We start from the raw sequence: 15954 nt of genomic DNA, 5'->3' as shown, positions 1-15954 counted from the left end.
ATCTGCGCGAATTGAATAAATGCATTGTACCACAGTATCCTGTGGTTCCAGATATCTCTTCATTACTGACAGCTATTGATTCAGAAGCGACGTTCTTTACTGTAATTGACCTCAAGAATGCCTTCTTTAGCGTCCCAATTGATCCAGAAAGCCAATACTTGTTCGGATTCAGTTTAAATGGACGAAGTTTCAAATTTTCACGCGCACCTCAAGGATTCACAGAAAGCCCCAGCATCTATAGCCAAGCACTGAAAAGACAACTTGACAGTATCCACATGCCTGTTAACACCGCCCTACTTCAGTATGTCGATGATCTGCTGATCACTGCCCGAAGCGAACCCGAATGTGAAAAAGCATCACTGACGGTTTTAAATTTCCTGGCTGACAAGGGGCACAAGGTATCCCCTTCGAAGCTACAATTCTGTGTTCAGCAAGTTGTGTACCTGGGTCACTTGCTGTCCAAAGTGGGGAGACAGCTCACTCCTGACCGCATCCAGTTAATTGTAAACATGTCACCACCGAAAACACAAAAGGAGGTGCGGGCTTTCATAGGCCTCACCTCGTACTGCAGACAATGGATTCCCCAATATGCATTTCTAGCAAAGCCACTTATTTAGTTGACAACTCAGGAGGCAGCGACATCGACTGTCCTCCCTTGGACTCAGGAACATACACAAGCTTTTGAAGACTTAAAGAAAGCCTTATGTCAAGCACCAGTTTTAGCAACACCATGTTACAGTAAGCCTTTTACACTTTTTGTCACAGAACGTGAAGGTACTGCATTGTCAGTCCTCACTCAGGAACAAGCAGGTTCACACAAACCGTGTGCTTACTTTTCTAGCACATTAGATCCAGTAGCCCAAGCTTTACCTGCATGTTTGAAATCAGTCGCAGCGACAGTTTTAGCAATCAGACAGAGTGATTCCATAGTATTAGGACATCAATTGACAGTACAAGTTCCACATTCCGTGGAAGTTCTTTTAAATCGTACACAGACCCAACACTTGACCATAGCAAGACTGACAGGTTATGAATTGACATTGTTTCAACCACACATAGAAATCAGACGCTGTAGCACATTGAATCCTGCCACACTTTTGCCATTAAGTGGTGTAGACCCACTGAAACATGATTGTATTGAAGTCATTACTATTACGACGAAACCCAGACAAGACTTGACAGATGTCCCATTACCAGACCCAGACCTGACACTTTATGTGGATGGTTCATGTATGAGAACCGGTACAGGTGAATTAGTGGCAGCCTACGCAGTCGCGACAGACACTGAAGTTATAGAAACCAATTGTATCGACACCCTGTCAGCTCAAGCAGCAGAGCTCATCGCTCTGACACAAGCCTGTATTCAAGCCAAAAATAAGAGAGTTAATATATACACTGATTCACGTTATGCATTCGGAGTCGTTCACGATTTCGGAGTCCTCTGGCGAGAGAGAGGTTACTTGACTTCTCACGGTGCCAACATTCAACACGGTCCCCTCATTCAAGCCCTGTTAGATGCAATACATCTACCCACTGCGATATCTATTATGAAGTGTAAGGCACATACAAAGGTTACCGATACGATCTCCCAGGGTAACGACCTGGCAGACCGAACAGCTAAGCAAACAGCCCAGAATCGAATTCATGCAACTGACTTGACAAAGACAATAGTTCCGACACAATCACACTGCATGACAGTCAAGGATCCCGCACATGATGTAATTGACATACAGACACATGCCACACCAGATGAAATCAAGAAGTGGACTGAACTAGGAGGGATCCAAACAGATCAGGGATGGATGACGAAGGGAAAATCTACATGGTTTCTCCCCGATTCTATGGTTCAAGTCATCATTAACACTGTACATAGCCCAGCACACCTAGGAGAAAAGGCGATGCTAGACAGCATTCAACACATATGGTACAATAAGAACTTAAGAGCAGCAGCGAAACAAAAAGTGCGTACTTGCATGATTTGTTGTCAGTTCAATCCAGGTAAAAGCATTCCTGTAGAGAAAGGTGGATTTCAGCCTCCCGACCACCCTTTTGAAGTCCTCCAGATGGATTATATCCAGATGGAACGTTGTCAAGGATTTAAGTATGTCCTCGTAGTCGTATGTGCACTCTCCCGATGGACAGAAGCATACCCAGTCCCAGATTACACTGCTCCGACCACTGCCAAGCAGCTGGTTCGCGAATTCTTCCCACGGTATGGTTTGCCCCGTATCGCGTACTCAGATAACGGTCAGCCATTCTCATCCGAGCTTGTGAAACACATAACACTCCTGTTAGGGTATCAGTGGAAGTTCCACTGTGTCCGGCATCCCGAGGCAGCAGGTCTCGTGGAACGCCATAATCAGACTCTAAAGATCTGACTTTCAAAAATCTGTAGAGAGAAAGGCGTTGACTGGATAGTTGCTTTGCCAGTTGCCCTTTTCTATATGAGGATGGTTGCGCATTCTCGAACCGGGCTATCCCCGTATGAAGTGGTCTTCGGTAGGCCACCAAATATGTGGGGGACGCCTATACCTCGTAAAATCACAGATGTTGACTGTATTATGCTGACAGATTACCTTGCCTCCTTGATGTCTGCACTACAATCTTGTCGTTCACAGGTAGCTGCAGCCTTTCCTGACAACACCGAGGTGAAGCCCCATGAAGTGGTCCCTGGTGATTTTGTGTTCGTGCGGAACTTTGACCGGAGAAGTCCACTGGAGCCCCGCTGGCAGACCCCGAAGTTGGTTCTTCTGACGACGAGGACGGCTGTTAAATTGGAGGGCAGAAAAGGATGGCTGCATTCGAGCCACATAAAAAAATTCCACGGACTTCCTTCAGACTTGGACTCTAAGACCTGCCCTCCTCCACAAACTGACTCAAAACTCCCCCTGGCTGAGAAAACCGCCTCCGAAGAATATAGACTTAAGTTACGGTCTAGCAAGTCAGACAGTTTAATTGTTTAAGTCCTCCCCTAGGTGAATCGGTTAAATTAGTTTCTGACATGTATCCCCTAGACCGAGATAGAGAGAGAGATAGACAGAGACAACTCAAGAAACGTGCATATTGGAAATCACTCCGTAGTCACTGTATTGTGACATTATTGATTATGTTTTTTCTAAGCCTTCTTATTATTGCCGCCAGTATATTATTGCACATGTACTACCCTATTTTCAAGCGTGCACAATCTGCTTACAATGTCACTGCCGAACATTCTTTTAGCGAATTACCTCCCCATGAATTGTCTTACAGACTTGCGCTGCGCAACAACACATTCATTAGTATGTTACATCACTCCCACCAGACTAACAATGCTACAAACTGTTGGATATGTGGCCGACTCCCTCCCTACCAGAAATACAAGGGAGTTCTGCCCCTCTTTCCATACCCGTTCACTCACAATGGCTCCTGTGGGGCATGGTTCAGATTGATTAATTCCCTAGATTCTGACATTGCTGTTTACGATGGGAATTGGGTTTGGGGAAACCTGAACTTAGTTCTACTTAAAGTCTGTTACCCCGACAAGAAGGGACTACCCACTAGAACAGGAACTGATCTAGAAAATGAAGTATATGGATTAGGTAATTACACAATTAACCTCATGATTCTAACTGTTGAATCCGAAGCTGCACCAGTATTGCCTGCTATGTCAGTGTTACCAGTCAAAGGTGAATTATGTATCAGAAAGAATGGTTCCATACACTTAGGTCATAGTAAATGTACTACTGTGATCGAATTCAGTGATCAAGGCAAATCCACGTTTAGAGCTACCCGTCATTCCTACTTTGTCTGTGGCCATACCGCATATATACGTTTACCTTTAGATTGGGATGGTACCTGTTACATTACATTCCTTCTGCCACCTGTTTTCCTAGCTCCTCCTGATTATCACAGAAATACCAATCTAGTAAACAGCAGACTCAGAAGAGATCTCCCGATTGTCGACTACACTGAAACGGCATGGGAGCAATACACAGACTTCAATAAAGGTTTCTTCCCCTACTTAGGTACTGTTACTAATAGTAAACTGATACGTAGATTAACTAGAACCCTCGAAGCGGTAGTGAATGAAACTACTTCCGCTCTAGGTAACTTAACAGAGGAACAGTCTGCCATGCGGGTTGTTGTTCTTCAAAATCGTCTCGTCATTGACGTCATCCTAGCTGATAGGGGTGGAGCCTGTAAGGTCATCGGGTCGAGTTGCTGTGTTTTCATTCCAGAAAACGCACCAACGGTATATAAAGCTATAACACGTCTCCATAAAATTGCAAGTCTGATACATCAGAATCCAGGCACCTGGACTTGGTCCGGTTGGTTCTGGACAACGTTGACCGCTTGGGGATGGAAGGTCCTATCCTTCCTAGGCATTGGCCTTCTCATAGTATTCAGTTGTTGCCTGTGTTTACAATGTGGACCAGCGATTTGCGGCTTGTGCGCCACATCATGTTTCCCGCCTTCAAATTCAAATTCCCATTCAAACCGCCAAAAGAAGAAAGAAGAGCAAATGATGTTACATGAACAGATTGATCGATTCATGCAGATCGATATATCATGAAGGGTCCGTAGGGGACAAGGAGGGAATGAGGTAATATAAATTTTGTGATCGATTGTGTCCCCTATCTTAGACCCCAACGACTCCGTGTACACGCTACAAGTACATGTGTGTTCCCTCCACTTTAAGCTATGAAGACGCAAATACATTTGCGTCCAACGTTAACATGTCCTCTTTCAGATCCACCCTGAATGGGTCGAATAGTCCGTTCCTAAGTATGCCATGCCAACGTCTTTATGTAGTGTACCTTACACGTTTTTCAGCTCTGGCGAAGTAGGCCCTGAATTCTGCCATCGAGCCTTTTCCTGCCTTCTGACTCTGAATATCAAACCTGGGCCTGCATCTGTACCCGTGACCTCTGCCTTACTCCCTGCGCGGCTAACGGTGCTTGGCTCAGCCTGTTGCCTGCCAAGACTGTATTCAACCTTCGAATTATCTGCTTCGCTCCTCGAAAATACATTCCTGTCTAGTAGTTTCACGTCAACATCCTTCCAGCTGCAGAGCAAAGGGCTCGGCCTCACTGTCTCTGTGCAAGTAATTCATGGCTCTGTTTCCATGGTAGGCCCATGCCCTCCCTCGCACCCCTCGCATCTCATGCAGACACGTAGACGCTCATACACGCACTCACAGTCAGTATAGAATAGCCTCTTGTCCGAGAGACCTTTTTCTTCCAGATAATACTGTTCCTTAAACATGAGATATTAGATACGATTTGGGATTAGGTTGATCTGACACTCCAGACTTCTGTCTCCTCATGTAGGGCTAAATGTCAAGTCCCCCTTCACCCCTCAAGTTACACGTACATTACACGTCATACTGCTGCACGCGCATCTCTGCCATGTATTTCTGCTGACACTGCAGGATTCACTCATGGATCCGCCTACTTGTGACATCAGGATAAATGACGTTCTTGTTCACGCCTTCATGCACGCCTATTGTAACGCCTTTTTGTATTACGTACATGCACTCTTATCTCTCTTCTCAGCTGTTACGCCTCCTGCATATGCTTTTACTGTAATGCATTGACTATATATATGAATGCCTGTCAATAATGTATTGTCGCATACTTGTCGCATACTTGCATATTCGCTATTACCATTGACTCTGTCAGTCTGTCCCTTCCCGAACCTGCGTGGTGACGGAACGGTATGCCACCTTGGCTCGAGCCAATATGCTAATTACCCAATTCCTTTTTAAGGAATAAAACCCATTTTGAGAAACCTCAAATATCACGGATTTTGCCTCTTATTTATTATGAGTTATTCTTATTGACTTTACCGCATAGAAATTCAGTACCAGGTAATTAAATTTACCACAAAACATGGCGCAAGAGTGACAGCTATGGACAGTTGACCAGCACATAGAGAGGGCAGATGTGTGCCGCCTCTTTGTGTATGTGGCAACGTTCTGCTCTCTCCATTTAATGCAGACACCCTTGAAACATGGCACAAGAGTGCACAGCTATGGGCAGTTCACCAGTGCAGGGAGAGGGCAGATGTGTGCCGCCTCTTTGTGTATGTGGCAACATTCTGCTCTTTCCATTTATTGCAGCCACCCTTGCACCATGGCACAAGAGTGCACAGCTATGGGCAGTTCACCACTGCAGGGAGAGGGCAGATCCGTGCCGCCTCTCTGTATATGGGGCAACGTTCTGCTCTCTCCATTTAATGCAGACACCCTTGCACCATGGCGCAAGAGTGCACAGCTATGGGCAGTTCACCAGTGCAGGTAGAGGGCAGATGTGTGCCGCCTCTTTGTATATATGACAACGTTCTGCTCTCTCCATTTAATGCAGACACCCTTGCACCATGGCACAAGAGTGCACAGCTATGGGCAGTTCACCAGCGCAGGGAGAGGGCAGATCCGTGCCGCCTCTCTGTATATATGACAATGTTCTGCTCTCTCTGTTTAATGCAGACACCCTTGAAACATGGCGCAAGAGGGCACAGCTATGGGCAGTTCACCAGCGCAGGGAGAGGGCAGATCCGTGCCGCCTCTCTGTATATATGACAACGTTCTGCTCTCTCCATTTAATGCAGACACCCTTGCACCATGGCACAAGAGTGCACAGCTATGGGCAGTTCACCAGTGCAGGGAGAGGGCAGATGTGTGCCGTCTCTTTGTATAGATGGCAACGTTCTGCTCTCTCCATTTAATGCAGACACCCTTGCACCATGGCACAAGAGTGCACAGCTATGGGCAGTTCACCAGCGGAGGGAGATGGCAGATGTGTGCCGCCTCTTTGTATATATGGCAACGTTCTGCTCTCTCCATTTAATGCAGACACCCTTGCACCATGGCACAAGAGTGCACAGCTATGGGCAGTTCACCAGCGCAGGGAGATGGCAGATGTGTGCCGCCTCTTTGTATATATGGCAACGTTCTGCTGTCTCCATTTAATGCAGACACCCTTGCACCATGGCACAAGAGTGCACAGCTATGGGCAGTTCACCAGTGCAGGGAGCCGGCAGATGTGTGCCGCCTCTTTGTATATATGGCAACGTTCTGCTCTCTCCATTTAATGCAGACACCCTTGCACCATGGCACAAGAGTGCACGGCTATGGGCAGTTCACCAGCGGAGGGAGAGGGCAGATGTGTGCGGCCTCTTTGTATATTTGGCAACGTTCTGCTCTCTCCATTTAATGCAGACACCCTTGCACCATGGCACAAGAGTGCACAGCTATGGGCAGTTCACCAGTGCAGGGAGCCGGCAGATGTGTGCCGCATCTTTGTATATATGACAACGTTCTGCTCTCTCCATTTAATGCACCCACCCTTGCACCATGGCACAAGAGTGCACAGCTATGGGCAGTTCACCAGTGCAGGGAGAGGGCAGATCCGTGCCGCCTCTCTGTATATGTGGCAACGTTCTGCTCTCTCCATTTAATGCAGACACCCTTGCACCATGGCACAAGTGTGCACGGCTATGGGCAGTTCACCAGCGGAGGGAGAGGGCAGATGTGTGCCGCCTCTTTGTATATATGGCAACGTTCTGCTCTCTCCATTTAATGCAGACACCCTTCCACCATGGCACAAGAGTGCACAGCTATGGGCAGTTCACCAGTGCAGGGAGAGGGCAGATGTGTGCCCTCTCTTTGTATATATGGCAACGTTCTGCTCTCTCCATTTAATGCAGAAACCCTTGCACCATGGCACAAGAGTGCACAGCTATGGGCAGTTCACCAGCGGAGGGAGATGGCAGATGTGTGCCGCCTTTTTGTATATATGGCAACGTTCTGCTCTCTCCATTTAATGCAGACACCCTTGCACCATGGCACAAGAGTGCACAGCTATGGGCAGTTCACCAGTGCAGGGAGAGGGCAGATGTGTGCCGTCTCTTTGTATATATGGCAACGTTCTGCTCTCTCCATTTAATGCAGACGTCCTTGCACCATGGCACAAGAGTGCACAGCTATGGGCAGTTCACCAGTGCAGGGAAAGGGCAGATGTGTGCCGCCTCTTTGTATATATGGCAACGTTCTGCTCTCTCCATTTAATGCAGACAGCCTTGCACCATGGCACAAGAGTGCACAGCTATGGGCAGTTCACCAGTGCAGGGAGAGGGCAGATGTGTGCCGCCTGTTTGTATATATGGCAACGTTCTGCTCTCTCCATTTAATGCAGACAGCCTTGCACCATGGCACAAGAGTGCACAGCTATGGGCAGTTCACCAGCGGAGGGAGATGGCAGATGTGTGCCGCCTCTTTGTATATATGGCAACGTTCTGCTCTCTCCATTTATTGCAGCCACCCTTGCACCATGGCACAAGAGTGCACAGCTATGGGCAGTTCACCAGCGGAGGGAGAGGGCAGATGTGTGCCGCCTCTTTGTATATATGGCAATGTTCTGCTCTCTCCATTTAATGCAGACGTCCTTGCACCATGGCACAAGAGTGCACAGCTATGGGCAGTTCACCAGTGCAGGGAGAGGCCAGATCTGTGCCGCCTCTCTGTATATATGGCAACGTTCTGCTCTCTCCATTTAATGCAGACGTCCTTGCACCATGGCACAAGAGTGCACAGCTATGGGCAGTTCACCAGTGCAGGGAGACGGCAGATGTGTGCCGCCTCTTTGTATATGTGACAACGTTCTGCTCTCTCCATTTAATGCAGACACCCTTGCACCATGGCGCAAGAGTGCACAGCTATGGGCAGTTCACCAGTGCATGGAGAGGGCAGATCTGTGCCGCCTCTCTGTATATATGGCAACGTTCTGCTCTCTCCATTTAATGCAGACGTCCTTGCACCATGGCACAAGAGTGCACAGCTATGGGCAGTTCACCAGTGCAGGGAGACGGCAGATGTGTGCCGCCTCTTTGTATATGTGACAACGTTCTGCTCTCTCCATTTAATGCAGACACCCTTGCACCATGGCGCAAGAGTGCACAGCTATGGGCAGTTCACCAGCGGAGGGAGAGGGCAGATGTGTGCCGCCTCTTTGTATATGTGGCAACGTTCTGCTCTCTCCATTTAATGCAGACACCCTTGCACCATGGCGCAAGAGTGCACAGCTATGGGCAGTTCACCAGTGCATGGAGAGGGCAGATCTGTGCCGCCTCTTTGTATATATGACAACGTTCTGCTCTCTCCATTTAATGCAGACACCCTTGCAACATGGCACAAGAGTGCACAGCTTTGGGCAGTTCACCAGTGCAGGGAAAGGGCAGATGTGTGCCGCCTCTTTGTATATATGGCAACGTTCTGCTCTCTCCATTTAATGCAGACAGCCTTGCACCATGGCACAAGAGTGCACAGCTATGGGCAGTTCACCAGTGCAGGGAGAGGGCAGATGTGTGCCGCCTCTTTGTATATATGGCAACGTTCTGCTCTCTCCATTTAATGCAGACAGCCTTGCACCATGGCACAAGAGTGCACAGCTATGGGCAGTTCACCAGTGCAGGGAGAGGGCAGATGTGTGCCCCCTTTTTGTATATATGGCAACGTCCTGCTCTCTCCATTTATTGCAGCCACCCTTGCACCATGGCACAAGAGTGCACAGCTATGGGCAGTTCACCAGCGGAGGGAGAGGGCAGATGTGTGCCGCCTCTTTGTATATATGGCAATGTTCTGCTCTCTCCGTTTAATGCAGCCCAGCTGAACAACTTTGCTTCATGCCCTGTGTTGCATCAATCTGGGCCTGAGTGTGCAGTGAATGTTATTAAGTATGTGTAACACACACTCTAACCTTACAAAGGAGCTACAAGTTTATTTCAAGAGGAAGAAGTCACTTTGAACTGTTTGGACGTTGGGAGCATAGTTCAGTCTTGGTTTGAAATAAAGCAAACTGTTTTTTGCATGTTTTTGCTTCTCATATAATGCAGAAAAGGGGCAGGTTAGTTCCATGTTTCAAATCCACTTCTTGTAATCCAAACAGTAGAATAAGGAATACATTTGCTGCATTTGCTGAATAGATTTTTTTACATTCAACAATATGGACCCAGCTTTGCCCTGCTTTTTACACGTTTGCAATGTTTCTGTGATCTGCACTGTGAACCTCTCTTGTAGTTGGGTTGTGTTTTCTCCCAAACAGCCCCCCAGAGCTTGGCTCAATGTCCCTCCTGTTTGTAAAGCAAGGTGACTTGGTGACAGTGCAAGATACAAGAGGACCATCTGGATTAACAAATCAATTATTGCCCCACTTCAGGACTTCAGTGACTGAATGCTTGTACCTCAGAGGCTGTCAGTCACTGACCCACCACCTTCTTCAGTCCAACAGAGCAGAACACATTTCTTTATTTTGTGAAATCAATAAATGGTAAATTGAATAACATGTATTTTCTGTTGATATGAGTTTTACTGCAGTTTCTTGTGCATTCAAGGCACTGAGGATGGGGAGAGCCAGGCTCAGGGGACCTCAGACAAGGGATGCGTCTAAAACAGTTGCTGCCATTAACGTCCGCCTCATGGTGACGCTTGTTGTTCCGCGACAGACTGTACATAGCAGGGACCGCGCAGTCCGTGCGGACTCTGTCGCAATCAACAGAGGCAAAGAGGCAAAGAGAAGAGAAGAAAACAGGGACCATCCTGCAGGGCACAGGATCCAGGAGACAGCCCCTGAGGGCGCATCCTCTGAAGGAAGACCACAGCTGAGGTCTGAAGAGGAGCTGGGAGGGGGAACGAGTCCATGTGAAAAGATAATGTTGTATCTTGACACTTTTTCAACAATCTACAGACCTTCGTGCTAGTTAAAAACAGATGTATGGGGCACACGCATCAAGCCTTTTCCCGATTCGCTATTTGTACATCGCAAAATGCTATGCATGTAGGCATCGCAAAAATAAATTGCGATTCCTTCACATTACCTCATAGCGATTCGGAAATTAGGTAATGTGACTCTATTAATTCCTAGGGGTCTACATGTATTACTCTTTAAATCAGCTCCTTATTCTTTGGCTGTTTAAAGTGTCCCTCCCCTCCGGAACCCTTGACCGTTGCTTGTTCTTCTGGGTCACCCTGCAAACAGGGCTGGCACTTGGTGCAATTGTAAGTGGTGGGAGCCCCAAGATCTACCCAAAGAATTTGAGGATTTCTGATACAGACCCTGGATTCACACACCAAGTTTAATAAATCTCATACAATGCCCCGTGGCCCGAAGAAATTAAACCTGGAAACACTTAAGGTGGGGGGCCTTTCTAAAATGCACTTACAGTTTCTCATATCTGGGAATAACGTTTACAGATAATGGTTTATGGACTGAACATGTTATACAGAGCAGATGTTAATTCTGCAGATTTGTAAAATACAGTGTCCACCAACATCCACATGCGGGGCAGAGATATCAGGCATTAATAGGGGGAATTCAGCTCAAGTGGAAGAAAGAAGGTTTTGTAGAGGAGTATTAGGGGTTCCCATTTTGTCCTCTAATTGTATTTCCCGTAGTGTATTGAATATCCAGTATAATGAGGATTACACATGCGCCCGAAATCAAATAATTTTATCAAGTGACTGACAAGTTGCAAATAGTGATGCATGAACGGACCTAGAGCTGAGCCAGGGGTTTGAATTGGCTCTAAATCAATCAATCAATCAATCAGTAGATTTCTAGAGCGCTGCTTGTCATCTGTGAGGGTGTCCAGGCGCTGGCAGGGTCCAGTTGATAATCCAAATATCCAGGTATTCAGGGACTTTCGGAACTCTGCGAGACATTTGGTGGTCCGTAGATGAAAGGGTACCTCATTCCATGATGCTTCCAGACAGTTCTGGGGGTTACATCTGCATTTCATTGTCTTTGAAGTAGCGTACAATTGCAGAGCTATTTCTTCCTTGCAGGTGAGGTCATTTAGAAGCGCGTGATTGAGGCGCCAAAGTTTATCTGGAGATTTGGTGTTAATGATTGTAATATCTACTGAAATGCATGCATGGTCGGAGAATCTGCAGTGGTTTCTAAACTTTAGAAACTACTTCATATCACTCTGCCGTGCGTACCCCTTGGCACCCTCACAAACTCTGCAGTAACCAATGCAGACCCTGTGAGGGCGCCGAGGGGTATGCACTGAATCGATTCCTGTAAAGTATGCAATGGTGCCGAGATGAGTGCACTGCTGTAGTTCTAAACAGGACCACAAGTGGGCGCCGTCGCTCCATTTATACAAACCAATACAGAATAAACTTTAATCTGCAGTGACATTTAAACATAGAGATTGCGCCCTCTTCTGGTCCTGTTTAGAAACAATTTGCTGCAGATGTATTCCCCCGGCGGAGCAGCAACATGTCTAAGTAATTCCACATTACAAGAGTAACACGGAATTACCAAATGCCTACAATTTCACCAACTGAATTAATAATACTGCCAAGGCCTATACCCCACCACCCATAGACAGGTGACTTTTCAGGTAATACCTGGTATTCATGTATGTATAAATGACAGATACAGAAGGCACGTTTAATGTTACATTTCCTTGTAACATAATCAAGTCTGTTCAACCCTAATCACAGTATTTAATCTGTAATCTCTAATAAAGTTGTGAACTAGATTTCATAAATAATGAATTCCTTGTTTATTAATGTTGCTCAAAGAGCATGGTTTCACTGAATGACACTGGGTAAATAATAGCAGGCCATTTTCTGGTAACTTTTCTAAAAACATTCCGCAATGGCCTGATAATGTTATGCAAGTTAGGAACACCAGGCTGATTCAGAGCTTCATGGACAGAGGTAAGGCAATCGGTGTGGCACCTTACTCCTGTCCAACTAATGATCCCCCAGCCAATACATTTAGGGCCTTATTAATATTGTGGGAGTCCACAGGACCGCTGTACTCGTGGTGGCAGCCTGACCATCTCAACCTTTTTGGTCCGACCAGCGTATTGGAATTGTGGCTCTGGAATCTCCATGGGAACGCCACCTCCGCCAGGATCAAGGATCCCGCTAGGCAACGGTCTGACACGGGTGGGAATATGCACCATCAAGCATACTTTGAGTTTAATTCCCACTATCCATTTCATGGCAGTGAGCCTGTCATGAAAAGGGTGGCCGATATGCAACTAAGGGGGCTCTAATGGAGCCCAGCCACTTCTGGGCCTGGGGGTGCATGTGAGGGGGGGGGGCACATGCTGTGCCAAACTGGTATTGCATGCACAATCATGGTGCATGCGAGAAAGTGCAGGTACCTGCTGCAGGCACCGTCACAGTGGCGGTCTGTAAAGGCTTTCCTTTTAGCCTAACACAGCGGCTGCCACGAGACTCCTGCAGCATTGCCTGCCTGCCCTTGATTCAAGTCGGAATCTGGCAGACGAGTGCACCACAGGCTTGGCGGTCCTCATGGATGTGCAGCGGTGGCGGTGCTGCAAGAGGACCGCCAAACTCGTAATCCACCATGTGCACATTGGACTGAACCACTGTCACAGCCAAGTAAGCTCACAGGATTTGACATGCCAGGCCACTCAAACTATCATGCCCTAAACAAGGCACTAACAATACTGACTATCTCTTCCCTCCACCCTCCAAGTAATGTCCTATCCATATAAAGACTACACTCTCTTCTTTGTGAAAAAATAGCTTTTTAACCAAAAGTATAATGCTCTTTCCCGTCCAACTATCCTTTTACCATCACATGAGGGAGAAACACACTCCCATCGGAGTTAGATAAACGATTGCTAAAGACTAAATATCAAGATTTTGTGAGCTGCATAAATGCTACACATTGCCTCTAAGTTAAGTCTGACTGCTCTTTTGTGCTCAGCTACCTGAGTTCATTTAGTGACTTTTTGTGTCTCTCCCTGAGACGATTTGTGGCTGTTGCTTGATCGCATCAACCAACAACCCGATTTCTACAATAGAATATGTAGAACACTGTACCAAACCTCTAAACAGAAACTCCACTAGTCAAGAGTTCCAGAGATGATTTCTCCTGTCCTTCGAAGTCTTTCATGGATTAGGTTCTTTCCCAACACAAACTCTGCACTTTCCGACCTCATTGCTACAGCTTCACCTTTCACCCACTGAGGCTGTAAGAAGTTCTAGTATGAAGAAACATGTGTTGGATGGACACTCCTCGACCAAAGCTACAGGACATACATGTTTCTATCTTTAGTACAACTGAAAACAAGAACTTAATTTCACCTGTTGCAGGGATTCGGCAGACTCACAGATCTATGCATAGGATTATGGGACCTTGGTTGGTGGGGACTGAGTCCTCATATCACCTGAGTACCCATGAGCCCCGGACTGACTAGCTATAGTATCTCACTTGCCCTCCTACTCACTCACAGAGGAACAAGTGATTAGACCCCCCAGAAAACAACACCCCCCACCCTCACAAAGGGCTGCAATGATCAGGATGAATGCACCCAAAAGGATGATTAGAAATAAAGAGATGAGTTAGTGGTGGATGCGACACAGTGGAACTCCTAATTTGTTCACACACATCACAACAAAAGACATATTTGTGAGTTTGCTGGTATAAACTGTACCACCGTAGCATTGTTGTAAATGAGAAACAGTAGCCGCAAGACCAGCATGAGCGGAAGCCATGCCATCATGAGCGGCCACGATGAGAGAATGTATGACTGACAACAAGAACATAATTTCACCTATTAGACTAGAAATCTCCTACACTAGCAATTGGAACACCCAACTTAGCTAAAATTGTGATTTGTGTTGTTATTTTGTTTGTTTTTTGAACAAAAACATTCACCCATTTTCCTTTAACCGGACTCAGGTCTCGATTCTTAGACCCATCACAGGAACCCTAAAAACCCCCAAAAACGTCCTCAAGATGGTTTTCATGTCCTCCCCACCCCTCACAGTTGCTACTTCTCCAATCTTCAGGACGTCCATCAATTTATGTAAATTCAACACGTTTCCCTGTAGGGTCAGCTGAGATTTATCACACCCAAGCAGTGCGTCCGAATGCCTATTCAATCAATCCAGTCTCTCTCACTTCACTGTACCTGGAATCTATCCGTTTACGCTTTTCTGCACTTTGTTGATAGACATTGGGTTTGCCTCCACCCTCCAAATCATCCCAGGAAGCACCAGAAAAGCTCTGTCTAAACCCATCATTGCAAAATCTACTTTATCAATTGTATCATTCATGCCTGTAGACTGAAATCTCTGAGGTGGGCAACACCAAGTCCATCACTGGTGATTTCCCCTTCTGTCCCACAATGTGTTGATCAGCTGACCTCATCATGTGCTCTGAATGCCATCCCAACACACCTCCACATCAAAAGCCAAAACAAGCTGTTGACAATAATACTGTCTTCCTGCATGTTACACTGTCCACTTCACAATGTGGTGTCCATAAATCTATTCCTTCTTCTTCCTACCAAGCTTCTTGACAAATAACTGCTTTATCACTCTCTTTTCAGTTCTTCATGGCAGGAGAAGATAATCCGACATGCATACACTCCTCTGCCTTTCTATTATTTCCAACTTGTCTTCGCTGAAACCCGGCCAGGAACTGTCTGTCTCCACACCTACGTTGAAGGAAGTGTGCTTTATCTGCTGTGCTCTAAACATCATCCTGGCTCGGATGATACCTCATGTGTGTGGGTGGGCCAAGGTCCTGCGACTTGTAAGTGCTAAAAACACTGGGATTGAAGGGATAGCACAATGGGTTCTAAGCACAATTTTATTTACATATACACTTTTAGGCTATCTCTGCATTGGGAACCCACACAAATGAAGTATAATTTGTATCGGGACATGCTGGGTGGTAGGACATTTGTGCTGGTGGGGTGATCCCTCTCTAGTTTTAAGAAATGTCTTAGATAGGTATGTTTTCCAAGATGGCTGCCAAGCCCGGGACCAAAAACACAGGTGATCCCCTTTCAAAACCAATTGTTTCGTGATAGGTAATTTTGATGTCTCTACAATACGTTTAAGGCCTTTCCTGTTGCAGCCTCTATGCCTACCCACAAAAGTCAGGTACCATTTTTATCAGGTGACCTGGGGGAACACAG

This window comes from Lissotriton vulgaris, chromosome 4_1 (assembly GCF_964263255.1).
Source record: "Lissotriton vulgaris chromosome 4_1, aLisVul1.2, whole genome shotgun sequence".
NCBI classification, from domain to species: domain Eukaryota; kingdom Metazoa; phylum Chordata; class Amphibia; order Caudata; family Salamandridae; genus Lissotriton; species Lissotriton vulgaris.
This window is presented reverse-complemented; position numbering follows the sequence as displayed.